This window comes from Ambystoma mexicanum, chromosome 11, assembly GCF_040938575.1.
Source record: "Ambystoma mexicanum isolate Mex_15411 chromosome 11, UKY_AmexF1_1, whole genome shotgun sequence".
Classification (NCBI taxonomy): domain Eukaryota; kingdom Metazoa; phylum Chordata; class Amphibia; order Caudata; family Ambystomatidae; genus Ambystoma; species Ambystoma mexicanum.
This window is the reverse complement of record NC_090934.1, coordinates 855696652-855711900: the sequence shown is the minus strand read 5'-3', so window position 1 is coordinate 855711900 and position 15249 is coordinate 855696652.

Here is a 15249-nt window from a genome sequence, read left to right as displayed (position 1 = left end):
TTATGAGGGCTAGGCCATGTAATTGTTAGATGAACAGGGTTGTTTTCAGGGTTTTCCGAAAGGCGGTCAGTTTATGTCTATGATTAGATTTAAGGAGGCAAGATTTTAGGTTTACAGCCCTTCTGTTTAGATTAGGAACAGCACCACATGTGTTTACAAGGGTACTGGGCCCAGTGGAAGCCATACTGCACACACAGGGGATTCAAGCCTTACCTTATATGGATGATTGGGAATCCATCATCAAAACAGCTAAAAAGGCACGCGGAAACGGCATGCGCAACTTTATTTAACTTAGGTGCCGATTCTCCTTGTTCAGAAGGAGCCCTAATGACTATTGCATAGCTCTCAACCATTTTTGTTTTAAAGGCAGGTGAAATCACCCGATTAAGTTTTTGGCGGGTGAGACGCCCATCGGAATGAATGGGCGTGCAGGAGGCTTGGCGGCGAGTCTGCCCTTTACAAGGCGGGTGACACCCGCCAAAAGCATGTGAGTTGAGAGCTATGCTATTGTCGCAAGACCTCAGGTTCATAGGACCTCTCTTCTAGACCTCCAGGCAATGATGGCTCGTCCATAATGGGCAAGGGGAGCCAACCCACCAGTACCCTTCCCATAATGGAAAAACCAAGAGAGCCCAGCACTCCTGGGCTCGCTTTAGCTGGCAAATGGACATGCGCAAAATGCCATGAATCCCAAAATATTGTTTTGCCGTCCTTCTTTCAAACCCTTCTTCTCCAGCAGAGCTAAAACAGAGCAATCTTACCTGAACAGAACAGCTGCAAACTGAAAGTCAGATAACTTGTTTGTAACTTTTGGAGGTTCTCTTCGAGGCAAGAAGGCTTCAGTCCTGACAATCAGTAAATGAATATGAAGAGGATCGCAATGGCACAGGGCTCATCCAGCAACCCTCTTCCCCCGTCTGCGCAAGAAAGCTCAACAAGACGGATGTTCGCATCCTGGGCCGAGGCTCAGGACATCTTTATCCTGGACATGTTTGGGGCAGCAAATTGGTTGGACCCAAATACTTTCACCAGCCATTACCCTTTAATTCACACATACAAGGTTGAGGTGCGTGCTCAGGTCTGATCACAGCATATTTACAGGTCTGAGTATTTTTTCTCAGGCCCATTCATCACTAGCATTGGTATTCCTCATAGCAAAGCACTGGATCATGGAAGTGCCCCATGTAGTTAATGCCTGGATTACTTACTGGTAATCTTCATTACTCCTAGTCCTACTGTCACAGAATTGAAAAATCCATGGCTTCAACTCTCACAAGAAGTGAATGCGCCAAAATGTAATGTTAAAAAAATAACTGTGGAATGCTGAGATAGCCGGGTGTTTTGCACTTTCAGTAAAAAGGGGCGGGGCATGTCAAAAAATGATGAACTTTCTTGGAGTTTGGACCCTAGCAAGTAAGTAATTTGACGAGGAAGCGTAGGATTAGGAGTAATGAAGATTGACGGTAAGTAATCTGAGCACACATAGAATTTTGCATAGAGTTTGGTTCCTGTTGAATCATGAATAGTGTCCAGAATAGGCAGGACCATGGGCTAAGAGCGCCTCCACCAAACGTATTAGGGGTTTGTAGGTTATAGAGAGGGTATCTCACACTACCACAGAAGGGGTTAATACTATTACTGGGAAAAATCATGACGCAAAAGATGTGCTCTTTTGGGTATAATATACTCTTGAATAATAAGCAGAAGTAGAAATCCTTGTTTTTCTTTTTCAATTGCTTGTCAAACTTGGTACTGCATCAGTCGTTTATCAATGATTAAAATAGCATTCGTCTGTCCGACGTCGTTAGGATATTGTGGTATTGCGGTAAAAGTGAATGAAGTGCTTTCACATGCATTGGATGAGAGTGCGATGCGTTCAGCTCGAGCATGCTTGACGGTAAGGACATGCGCGTTCGGTTCTAGGCCTAGTTGGGGCAGGCGTCGCCCTTCAGAGGTTCCAGAGTCTACGGCACACACATGTGATGAGTGGCATTATGACGCGGGCGATGCGCAGTGGAGCTGCCACGCATGTATTTATGCCTTTTCAAGGCCAAGAATAATTCCTCTGCGTTCTTTATTCGTCGTTCTGGCACATGTCCTGACACTATACAGTGCAGCAACATCTTGATAAGCAGGGAACAGGGCATATGCGCCCACTTTGGGAGGACCCCATAAGGCTGCCTGATTCAAAGAAGTCAGTACCTATTTTTAGCAAGACCTAAATAATTCATGCTGTTGCACAGTTTTCTGCTCAAGGTCCGAGTCTTCTGCCTGTCTGTTGATAAGTACATTCTGATCTGACCTAATTCCTATTCAAACCCAGAGTAACATTGACAGGGCTATCCCAAACTCATCGCTTTAGCTCGGGCACAGCCTCCTCTCCCCAGATGCCCAGTGCTGCGATTTATCAGCTGTTGGGCCTGCACGTCCAATTAAATATATACCCAAGTGCATGTGCAGTGCGGAAAATGGAAAACATTTACTCTAGATGCCCTCACCTCCTTTGCGGGTGGTGGTGGGCGCGACGGGGGTGGCCCCAGGCTAGGTCACGCAACACTGTATCTCTTCATGGAACCCAAGCTGCGGATTTCCATAAAAGCAAAGAACATTTTGGGAACATAAAAATGCACACAATTTTACATGTGAAACATGTCTGTGACAGTGCTTCAGCAGCAAGCCCTGTTGAGGAAATAATGAAAGCTGGACTCTGCTGTTTTCATTGGTCCAGCACTCATCCCAACAACAAAAAGTCTGTTGTTTGCAAGATATATATACACCTGTGGGCAGCTTCGGAACAAGATGTCAGCCTTTGGCTGTTGCTGCATTCACTCTCCTGTGCAGGTTAATCTGAAGCAAGGGAGGGCGGTTCCTCTGTGAGAGCTTGTGCTTGGGGGCCAGATCTGAGAGTTTCTTGGCCTGTAGCTAGTGGCGTTCTGGGTGGAGCATCACTCTGCATCCCTCTGCATCACTCTGCAAGATGAAGCCTTGCTGCAGCTCCACCCTCTCTTGGCCTGGCCCGTCTCCTGCTGAACCACAAGTGTCTCCACCAAACCATATTTACACTCAGGATTTAAGTATTGCGCCAGTGGTCGAAGTGTACCAAAAGTAATAGTGGAACTATGTACCCTGCTGACACACCCACAAACCCCATCGCCACGCCCCCTCCCACAAGCAATACAAACCCCATACCTGGGTACCACCTTTCCTTCATTCCACCCCACCACTGTGTAAAGGCTGAAAGAAAAGTTATGAAAGCATTCTGGAATAGTTTCTTATTAAAATACAAGTATAGGCATGGTGAAATTTAATTTAAAAAAGTAGAGGAGCACCGCTCCCAACCACTCCCGCTCACTTCGACCACTGCATTGCGCTTGTGAACACTTTAGGTTCCCCACATGCCTCACCTCTTCCAGCTTACAACCCCTGCACCCCTGCACAAATGGTAGAGGCGAGCTTGGATCAGGCCACTTTACATTACTCCTAGTTGTGTATTCTAAGATTTCCAGTGTCTGAAAAGATCCAAGTATTTCATCTTTCCATCCTAATTCCTTTAACGTTGCCAGGAGCAACGGATTGCCCACAAAGGATAAATAAATCCAATTGAATTGGCTTTGAAAGATGTTGCCATTGCTAGCCAGGGTAATCTTCATGTAGTGCTTTGCAAGCAACACAGAGTAGCAGCAAAACCCACGCCTATTGCCACAAGCCTAGAGTTCACTTACATTGTGTGAATCATAGGTCGCATTGTATGTCTAGAAGAAGCTAATGTTTGGGGGGCATATGCTCATTGTGCCTGGGCCTTGGTACGTTCTTCAACGACCTTACTGATTTCTGTGTCAGTGCCCAGGTGGGTGCAGGAACTCTCCTGGAAGAGAATTGGTGGAGCTTCTGAAGCACTCTGGAACAGCATCAACTTGAATATTAACTCTGTGTGCCACTTCCTTCTCATTAAATTCAATCTCCGAGCTGGATGTCAGGGACCTTTGGTGTAAGTGGAGGGGCAATCTAGGCCAGGCTCTCTCATGCTTGTCAAAGCGTGATTGCTCTTCGAGAGGCAGCAGACCAGTGTGACAGCTCTCCATGGACCCGGCACCTGTTACCATCCCCGCGCTGCCACTGCTTCCCGGTTCATAGCAGTGCATTGACTGTGACTCTGGATTTAATGACACAGGTGGACGAGGCATAGCAAAGCGTGAAAGCCTTCTGGATAACATTTGCTCGGGAATGAAAGTGGCGGAAGACTTCAGGGTCACGCAAGGATATTTGACTGTTCCGTCTGGGAACTTCAGTGATAGCCTTTTTCCGTGACCTTGTCTACTCTCCTCTCACCAGCCGCGGCATCTGAAGTCTGCACAGGCAGAAAAAGTACAAACACATTGAAATATGTTATGTTAATATTCTTTAATAATAATAATTTGGCATTTATATAGCGCTACGAACCCTCAGGTATCTGAGCGCTGCTTATTATTACCCACGGTGTGTGGTGCTCATTTATCGACCTCGGAAGGATGAAAGGCTGAGTTTGGCCCTGCCGGGATTCGAACCTGTGTTAGCAGGCTCTGCACGGGTGTCAAAGCGAGCGCTCTACTCGCTGTGAAAACTCTGACTAATCACCACTGTAGTAGCACCAGAGGACCAAGACTTCTACATGGAGCTTAGACCTGTGTCCCGCCAAGACAATCCAGCCTTTAGTCCGCAGGGAGAAAGAAAATAAGCAAGGAGAAGAAGAGAGGATGGAAAGCGAGAAAGACATGCTACTGCAGGGAAGGAGAGATGCAGTGAGGAAGAATGTTTTAGGAAAGCATGGGGGAGTGTCTGTACTGTTAGGTGGACCCTGTTTCTTTAAAAGGAAGGAGGTAGATATGTCTTAAGTATTGGGATCATTGGATTGTTTTCAAGGCAGCTTTTGAGAATTGTAAGTTAGTACACAGTGTAAGGCTGGATGCATGAGGGGCTCGAGTGTGTGATTGGGCAACCCTGTCAGTTTCATGGCTAATTTGCCCGGGATTCTCTATACTGTGTACCCCAGGTCAAACTCCAGAATGTTAATCGTGTGACTGCTAAGCCTGAGCCAAGAGTGGCCTAGTCAAGGATAGACTGTGTATAAAGGTGAATGGTATTGGTAATAGTAGATAAGGGAATGGGGTGGTCAAACTAAAATGGCCTGGCACCTTGGTGTCATAAAAGGTTATTAAGAGATTATTACATGTAATTTCGTTCTAGACCTTTTTTAGTTCCTGGTGTGGCAGTGGTGTCTTATTTGGAAGCAGTCTATCAAAGTATAATAATAATTAGCCTTCTATAGTGAGAGCATATAGCCTGAGCTCCCAATGCAGGAGATGTTCATTAGACTTGGGGGAAGGCTGAGGTGGATGTGCAACCAAACAGTGTATGCAAAAAGAGAACGGCCAGAAGTCTGTCCTACTGGATGCGTGACAGACTGGCACCCTTCTCTTGTGTTATGGTACAATGCTTTGACTGACACTATGATGCTATGGCATGTATTGTTCAGTGTGTTACGCACAGTAAGCCCACCTTATATACCTCTGGAGCAGGGGGGTAGGCTTTCAGATCACAAGCCAACAAACATGAAAACCATGGCACCCAAAGATCAGCACTGCGGGGTCCCACAGCCGGCGACCCAGAGCAGAGAGGGTGGGCATGAAAAAGAAAGGAATGTGCCCCAAGACTCACTCACAAGGAAGTGAATGGTGATATGGGCAGTTTGTATCCCTGGAATTCCTTTTAATAACAGTGCCACACTGAATCCACATGTGTTATCTTATTTAAGCACATGTATGACATACAAACATTCTAAGAAACTCAGCACGAATGTAAATGACATTTAATCAGATATAACTCATTTTAGACACATCACCTATCCATATGACTCACATATAACATTTGGAAATAAAAATAGAACAAAACAATTTTGTACAAAGTGAATACAAATGTAACCAAACCACATAAATGGGACACATATTCAAAGTATACAATGGGTCTCATTACGAGATTGGTGTAGTCATGGTGCTATTTGCGACATGACTGCCACCAATAACGTGTCAGGCACCGGTCTCGTTCAATGGGGACTTACCGGTGTAGTCCGACCTTTGCAGGACCGGCAATTCCCATTGAAAAAGCCATTCCCTTTGAGCCCCCATAGGGCTCAATGGGAATGGGGAAGGCGCTAATAATGGTACCGCAAATTGCGGTACCGTTATTGGCTCTGAATTCCCTTAATGGGTCCCGTCCATAACGCCTGGTTAGACCAGGCGTTAAAGGAGGGACCTGCTAAGGGAACTCGTAGTAGGGCGGTAAGGGATTACCGGCACCGGTCTCCTTACCGGTGCCCGGTATCCCTTACCGCCCAACTCGTAATGAGGCCCAATGTATCTATTTCAAATAGAGACAGAGAGAGAGGTGGCGGTGTGAGCTAGAGAAATGGGACAGAGGAATCAGAATGCAGGAATGCTGTTTATTTTGCTGTGTAAATCCTACCCCCACCTTCCTCGAACTAACCAGCTTACCCTCTAAGATTTCTTACCATCTTATATTACATAGCCCCCCATACTAATGGCCACCACAAGCCTTGCCATTTAGCACACCATCCACACTAACCGAGCCCTGACTAAACTTTCCTATTTAGCCCTGTCGAACTCTCCCACATCAGCGGCTAGCCAAACCCAAAGTGCTGTAGTCTATCCGATCTTAGGCCCTGCCCTATGGAAAACATACTCCCAAACTTATCTGCCAAACACATAGAAAGCAGATTGGCACTCAGGATTCGGGTACTTCCGATCTGAAGCCACCAACACCACAGGTTTCGCATCTGCCTTTCCCAATGTCCCACTAATGAATGCTACCCCCTTTTTTCTTAAAGAGCCAAGTGCAGCAAAGCCACCAATAATGGCAGACAGGCGCTATACAAGACCACTTGCATTACATTACAATATACCTATACAAAATAAAAAACGTTTGCCTTTGATAGTACCTGTGCAAGGAACAGATGCAAGAGTACACATCGGCCTTATTTTAATTACAACAGCAACTCATTTACATGCACAATAAGGCATTGCATCTAAGAAGACTGCTTCAAAATAGCACTGGCGGGTCCTATACAGCATACACATTGATGTTACTACATGATAGAAGTAGCTACAAATCAAGTACTGCCATAATTACCCTGGCCATAATGTGAACACTGATGAAAACGGTGCAAGTACCCAATCATATTATGTCAGTCCATCACAAATGCCTATCTATTACCTATATACAAGCCTAAACTATAGTATTTGTTAGTACTTTTTTTTAACAAGACGTAAGTGCAAGGAACAGATGGGGGAGCACGCATTTGTCCTATTTTAATTAGGATAGAAACTAATTTAAATGCACATTTAAGACATTACATCTCAGAAGACTGCTTAAAGATAACACTGGCAGGCCCTATACAAGACAAACATGTTACCACATGATAGACTACATGATAGACAGAGCTACAAATCAAGGAATAGACATTTCCCAAGAACTGCCATAATGGACCTAGCCATAACATGGCAACAACTGGAAAATAGTCCCCAATCTTATGTGAGTGCCCCAGAAATCCCAATCTGTGTGTTTGTGTGTGTGTGTGTGTGTGTGTGAGAGAGTGTTTGTGCGTATATGTGTGTATAAACATGGATCAGCTCTTGCAGCAGCATTCTGCAACCATAGATCCAGTTTACAGAGAAGCCTAGGCAGTCACAAAATGGCTGATCCTATTGTGATGAATCTGAGGAGTTTGTCACCTCTCATCAGGGAGGACCTAACCCCTTGGGTGACTAAGGAGGTGAGCCTGCTAGGCTTACCACCTGCTAGGGGACAGGGTAAGTGGGATCCCTCTGGAGGGGAATCCCCCTTAGCAGCAGGGAAACCCCAGGGAGATAACTAAATCACTATTCCTCCCCTCCCGAGACTAACACCTTTATGGGGTATGCATTAACTAAGAAGTATGAGAACTATGAGGAAGGCATGGTATCGAGCAGCAGACACAGATACAATGGATACAAGTTTCAAAAACCTTTATTTACGAATCTGCTTGGGATGGCAGAATTCCTAACTGGCCCTAACTCTAAAATGGGAGTAATCTCGACCATTAAACAATAACAAATACGTCCAAGTCAGTCTGGTCAAAATAAAAAGGCCTATACTGAGAAAACCTATCCTTGCCCTCCTTCTCGAGATAACAAAATGTGTTAAGGAAATACAAAAAGGAAAATAGTATGTCAAAAAGAAATGTCAGAATGGCTTCTGCATCAACCCCCTTTCCAAGGTTCAACCCCACAGGGTCTAGAGAGTCTCTTAATAATCAAAGGATAGGTGGATGGCACAGTTCTATCAGTCTTGAACACTTTGGCTTACTGGTACAGTTCAACAATTCAATCTTCAGGCTCCACGCACCTTATCATCGATACTCAGTTCATACGCTCTCAATATCTCACAGTTCTACATATGCTTCTCTCTGACGGGCTTGAGCCTGTCTGGTTTCACTTCATCCCACAATTGCGTACAATTCTGTACAGGCTTCCCTCTGCAGGACTCGAACCTGTCTTGTTCCTTGTATGGGTTCCCTTCCCCATGTTTTCTCTTAGTTCTCTTTCACAGTCAAAGACTTTCGAAACTACCAGCAAAATACATAGACCTCTGTATGACCACTATGATCTCTCTTCCCATATACCTTCAATTCACAATCCTCTTTTACAGCACCAATGCCTCTTGGTACTTGTAGTTCACAATCTTCTCTTACAACACCAATGCCTCTTGGTACTTGTAGTTCTTTCACTTGCTTTATAGGCCTTTTACCAAAGTACTTTACATTTTAATTTTGCCCTCTTGGTATGGTTTTACTTTTGCCCTCTTGGCGGTTTTCTTTCCTTTGATCTTTGCTTGTAATATCTTTCATAAAGTTCATAACATTTCACAGAGACTTTCGAATGTGTGACTTCCTCTTGCAGGACCACTCTTCTACTCTGTATTCTTTTCTTTTAACAATTGCTCTCTTCTTTTGCATTTTATTGGCACATGCGTAACCTTCAACTTTCAAATCACAGTCACTTTCACTTTAACATCAACCAGACTTGTGCTGGGCTCGATAACTCAACCATTGTGTTAAATCAATATCTTTCATCTTTTCCACGCAGCTCAAGGCCGTTACTAACGCCTCCTCCGCTGCGACCCAACTCTGCCATTCACCCGGGAGTATTGCAGGCCTTTTCTTGGCACCTTGAAGGTTTCTTTCCTCCACTCACTCGGCTCTGCCTTTCGAACAATCATGTCTTCCCGAAAGCTTGAAAATCTTGGCAGGCTTTCTCTGGCTCCTCTCACTTGCTGATCAGCCCATTGGCCTTCCAACTCACACAGCCTGGTTCGCCTCAGCCTCGGAAGAACTGTTCCTTCTCATACCCAGCCTCGCTCAAAGTGTGTCCGTGTGTGCCACCTTGTATTTTCACAGGGAGACTTAATAAGTGGCAGGTGTACATTATTAGAACTATGTGCCTGACTCTGCCTGGCCTCATTACAGGGACAGGGCCAATTGAAGTCATGGGAGGTAATCCTCTGTCCTCATTCGTCAACTTCCTTGGTGCAATACTTCTGTCAAGACAAGGTGGGGAGGATTTATGAGAGTTGTAGTTTCCCATGAAGTAAACAGGGATAGGGGTTAGATCGGTTGTGGAAAAAGGGGGATATCATGTCTCACCATCGGGTGCTTCTCCCCCACTCCCTGAGTACCCAACCAGGTGATCTTTCCTCGCTTGTCCACCCACAGTGTCGGGATCTAAAAGCAATGGCCTTTTCCTGGCCACCTCAGTAAGGGATCCCCGTGGACTAGGTTGTGAAACAGAAACACCCTAGGGTTTTTCAGAGAACCGTTTAACAATGGCTGGCTCAGCTCCTGACACAAAATTATTTTCATTCTATTAAGGAAAATCAGTGAACAATAAAAAAACCTCCCTCCACTAGTTACGTCAAGCGAAGAACCAATCAGGAAGGAGTATCCATGCAGCCCGAAGAGTTCAATTATGCTGCAGCACACGTTGTAGAGAGAGACTCTCAGAAGAGACAGAATGCCAGAGGTGGCATCACACCTGGAGGTCAGCACTAGGAGAGTACAACACAGCCCAGCAGGCGAGAAACCAGAGCCGTGGGGTGTGGCAGTCCAAGTGAGAAAGGAGTACCTCAGCGGGCAGAGGCAGAGCCCAGAAGAGGAACTGCCAACCAGCTCCAGCACAGAGGAAGCAGGAAGCAGGAGGAGATGCCCACTGCTGTGGAGTCGTGTTGAGGAGTCGCAAAAGCAGCTCTGCGGTGACACGTGAGGCAGCATGCCTACATAACCCTCACAGGGGTCACCACTCATCAGATACAGGTACCCAGTGGCTTCTGGGGAATGGGTGAAAAGCAACAATCCCAGAGGAAGGATCCACAGAGTGGGGCGGAAGAAGGAGAACAGCCCCAGAGTGGAGAGAAACTGGGAGAAATTCAGAATGGGGAGAAAAGGGGAAAAGAACCCAGAGTGGAGAAAGAGAAGCATAACCTAGAGAAGGGAGTGAAAAGGGGAAACACCCCAGAGCACATGGAGACTGAGAACACCCCAGAATGGGGAGTATGAAGGAAAAGAGCCCCAGAGTGAGGAGATATTGGGAAGAACACAGAGTGGGGAGTGAGACGAAGAAGCCTAGAGTGGGGAGAGAAACCGAAAGAAGCCCCAGTGCAGGGAAGGAACAGAGAGGCCCCAGAGTGGGTAGAGAAAGAAAGAGAACCCTAGAGGTTGGGAAAGAACAGAGAAACTCTAGAGTGGAGGGAGAAACTGAGAGAAGCCCGGTGTCGGGGGAAAAAGCCAAGAAGCCCCAGAGAGGGGAACAAAGGAGCAACGAGCCTGGAGTGGGAAAATGAGACACAGAGAAGCCTTGTATTGATGAAAGGACCAAGAAGCACAGAGTTGGAGAGTAGTAAGAGCGAGCCCCAGAGTGGGGGAGGAAGAGACTGAAAGAAAACAAGACTGCATGAATGGGAAATACGAAAGTCTCCCCAAAGGGATAAGGACTGTGTGACACTCATTTTTCAAGAAAAACCAGAGACCCGGCTGGAACGCCGGGTCAGCACTCCACTCGTACACAAACTATGGGCCTGAGTTACATAATTTTCTGTGTGCTGAAAAGCGACTTTCAGCACTAATCAGCATGCAGAATTCCTTACGTCGATTCATGGAATGGACTCTGTGTGCCTTTACGGGACCTTGAAGGGACTCTGCGCAGGTCCATCACCTCTTTGCGTGCAGTTGGGAACCCTGCACGAGACTCAACGCAAAGAGTGGGACGGGCCTATGCAGAGAATTAAATAGGGGGAAGGACATGCATGTTCCCCATTTTCCCAAAAACATTAGGAAGAATGTGGCCGGGTTGAGGGACGGGCCACACAGTTTAATTGTACGCCCAGTCAAGCGCAAAGCAAACCAAATTCATGGAACACAACACGCAACCCCACGTCAGGAAAGGTTACACGCAAACCTCTTGGACTCACTGCCACATGATAGGAGGTGCAGAGCACTGTGCACATGGGATCCAACACGCAGAGGTAGGGTTCACATATCAATCTAGGAGTGACGTCACATAGGTGAGGTGCTGGTTTAAGTTAGGTGTGCGTGTATGCAGATTAGCGGGGTGAAGCCGTCATTTACAGGGGTATGCACGCAGATTTACTGGGAGCCTACTTCAGTTACATGATATGTAATGCATTGTTTCGGGGTGCAGTTAGGAGTTGCGGGAGACTGTACGCAGTGTCACCGGGGTGCTGCCTTGGTGCAGGGGGATAGTCTGCAGTATTGACGGGTGCATGATGGCGGGGATGCGGACTACGCAAAGGTTGCTATATGTGGCTGGATCTGCTTTGCGTAGGAGTGTGTCGTGGGCTTGCCAGACGCTACTTGTGCCCAGATTTGTTTTGCAGTTGAAATTCCATGAATACGTGGAATGCTCATTACATGCTTTTGCGTGAAGGTACGTGAAAAGTGATGGTACACGCAGAGTACTTTGTGGGGTCTATGCACTTTTTCTATGAATTGGGCCCTATATGTTTTGAATTATGAACATAGGCAACAGCCTATGATACAGAGACACAAGGGTGGGGGTCAGAAGCCACCAGCCATCCCTTTTCCCTTGGATAAGGCCCAAAAGTAAGTCTTGGTTGTTTTATATTTTCTTTTGAACAGTAGGGAGAGAAAGGAAGTTAGAATAGGATTTATTGACAGAGGACATCATTTATGTTTCACCATCTTGACACACTAATGAGCACCGCTTTTCCCTTCATTTATATAGAGTAGGGCTTAATATCACAGAGTTAGGGAAAGAGTAGGTCTTTTTGAATCAGAAGAGAAAATAAACCTTTTGAAACTCATGTCTGCCTCCTGACTCAGGCTTACCACACTATCCACACAAATGCTGCTTCTCTCAATATTCAGGAACCATGAAGCTTTTTCTTTGTGTTGCATGCGGTGTATGTGTATACAGGTCTGTACACTGGGCAAGGCAGACTAAAGAAGCTCTTAGAATCAGAATTCTACAGCCCTCAGGCCCAGTTCACAGAGTAGCTCAGGCATTCACAAAATGGCTGATCATATCCACTCAGATGCAGTTTTGCCCAATTTTCAGGTGCCTGCAAGCATCTTCTTTGTGTTAGATATCTCCTGTTCACAGCCCTTACCTGGTTGAGCATGTTTTTATAATGTTATAAAATAGTCATCTCTACTAGTAATTTAACAGTCACCTCATTTCTAATTACTATTTGGATGCAATGTAAAGTGCTTGTATTTTTATGATTGCACAAACGAAGGTCATCCCAAGGGCCTTCCACCACACATTGCTTCAAGGCTATAACAATGGTATGATATGATAGTTTATTTATAAAGCGCCTATACGCAATGTGTTTCAAAGTGCTTCAAGGAAAGGGAGGGAAGAAGGGAAAATACAATGACATTCTTACAAGCCATGAACAGTAAGGATGTGAAATTAACTATCGTACTTGGCTTGACAACATTTCAGATAGTGCAAGAGCTAAGACACAGATAAGAAAGGGAGGGGGAGAGTGGGAAGGAAATCGAAACAGACAGGTGACTGCCGTACTAGGCCTGTCGATATTTCTGGTAGAGCCAGAGGAAAGCAAAAGGTGAGGGAGTTGGGTGCAGAAAGGGAGGGGAGGAACAAAAACAAGTGGCTATCGTACTAGACCTGATGACATTTCAGATAGTACTGGAGGGGGGCAGGGTCAAGTAAGCTGATGGGGGAGGAGACAGATGAGGTTGCTATCATACTAGGTGCAGGGACAATTCTGATAGACTAAGTGCATAGAAGAAAGTAAGGGGAAGAGGGGAGAAGATAGAAAAAGGGAGAAAGGGAGAGGAGGAGAGAACAGAGAGTAAGCAGTCAAAAAGAGTGGAGAAGCAAAAGGGGAGAGCGAATACAGTTGCAGAAGTCAGTAGTAACACATAATGTTGCAAGCCAGGATACAAGATGAAGAAGGGAACAGCATGATTCAGGGCCATCATGAGTACAAGATGCAAAGGAAGTCCAGCATGAGAGTTGAGAAAGGGTGATGCACCGTGAATCAATGAAGTCCATAAAAGTCAAATCCAGCATTGGCCACAAGACGGTGATGGTGAAACCAGAATGTATCAGCATATAATCCTGCAGAAGTAGGCTGGAGGGGGCAGGTGGAGCAGGGTAGAAGAATCAAGCAAAACAGGCAACACCTGTGTGCGAGAAGGGAGGTGGGCACAAGGAAACATCACAGGGGCACCAGTGGGGGTGGGGATGGCCTGTGGGGACAGAGGGAGTAAACACATGTTGGTGCATGCTTACCTGCTTTCTGAGCAGGGGTTCGGGCCCTGGGTCCTGCTGGTCCGAACAGGTCCAAACAGGAATTTCCCTTTTCTTCATCAGCCCTTCAATTCAGATGCCCGTGCGAGACACGCCCTTGATCTAAGAGTTAAGGGCAGGAATAAAGAGGCACAGCTAAGAAGGTGGGCGGGGTTTAGGCCAGGTGACCTAGATCCACTTGCACCTGCACCCCATCTGCAAAGGAAAAGAGGCTGAAGGGCTCCTTAAGAAGGGAAAAAGAGTGGCAACCAGGAAGGCAACAGGTGGGCAGGACTTCCTAAGTAGGGAAAAAGAGCAGCAACCTGGAACTCTGTAAAAAAGGCTTCAGTAAAATGACAGTAAACCGTTTATCAGTACTCTTGTTTGCATTGCCAAGACGCCAGATGGAAAATATCAATCAGTATTATATTAACTACAAGAAAATCACAAACCGTGAAATGTATGCTGAACCTAAATCAATACCGTCTTTTGAAACTGACATGGAAAAGTTGATTGGTTATTGATTCGACAAAAGCAAAGAAAGCGTTTGCATAAGTGATTTAAGATAGAACTGTGAAGGTCTCATTGGAAGAGGCCCCATCTCACAGTTGCAGACTCGGTGGCCTAAAGCCATGTTTAAAGAGGTAGTGCACTCAAAAATATCATCGTCCTGTTCGTTCGGGCATGTGTTTTTCAGCATACAGTGATCGATCGTTAAAAACTTCCCTATGCATCTTACCTTGGTTTTCTTCACTTTCACACAAGCGAAAACAAGGAGTCGGGTGCAGCCATCTTGTGCTAATCTTATCCATTGCTGCATCCCACTAAGATCGAGTGCCCCTGCGGCACTAAATAATATACCCCGCCCCTGAAGCTGGCATCACTATTCCAAACGATATGCTCCACCTATTTTCATGACGTTAGTGGGCAGCGTAGCCAAACGTGCCCAGTCATCACCCACGTTATGACGTCATTTGACGCAGAACACAGAAGATCAACACACTCTCACAGCGCATCCCAAATTGAATTTGCTACCAATAACTTTACAGAAACATAATTAATCTGTAATTTCGGAAGTGCTTTTATTTATCAAAGTACGCTCCAAAAACCACATTGAGATCCACTGTTTCTGATGAACCACCAATAGTTGTGTGTCCTTAGGCTAAAGTGACAAATGTTTAAAATGATGCACATGGTCTTCCTTTCTGGAGAAGATGTGGATTCGACGCATTAGATTCTTGCTACACCCAAAATGATGACAGGTTGCTCCTTGTCGCTGGTACCGCCAAAGGGCATATCGGTCCCAGTCTATCGTTCCACATGATGGTAATGCTGAACGATGCGGTTAGGCGCATCTGCCATTGCT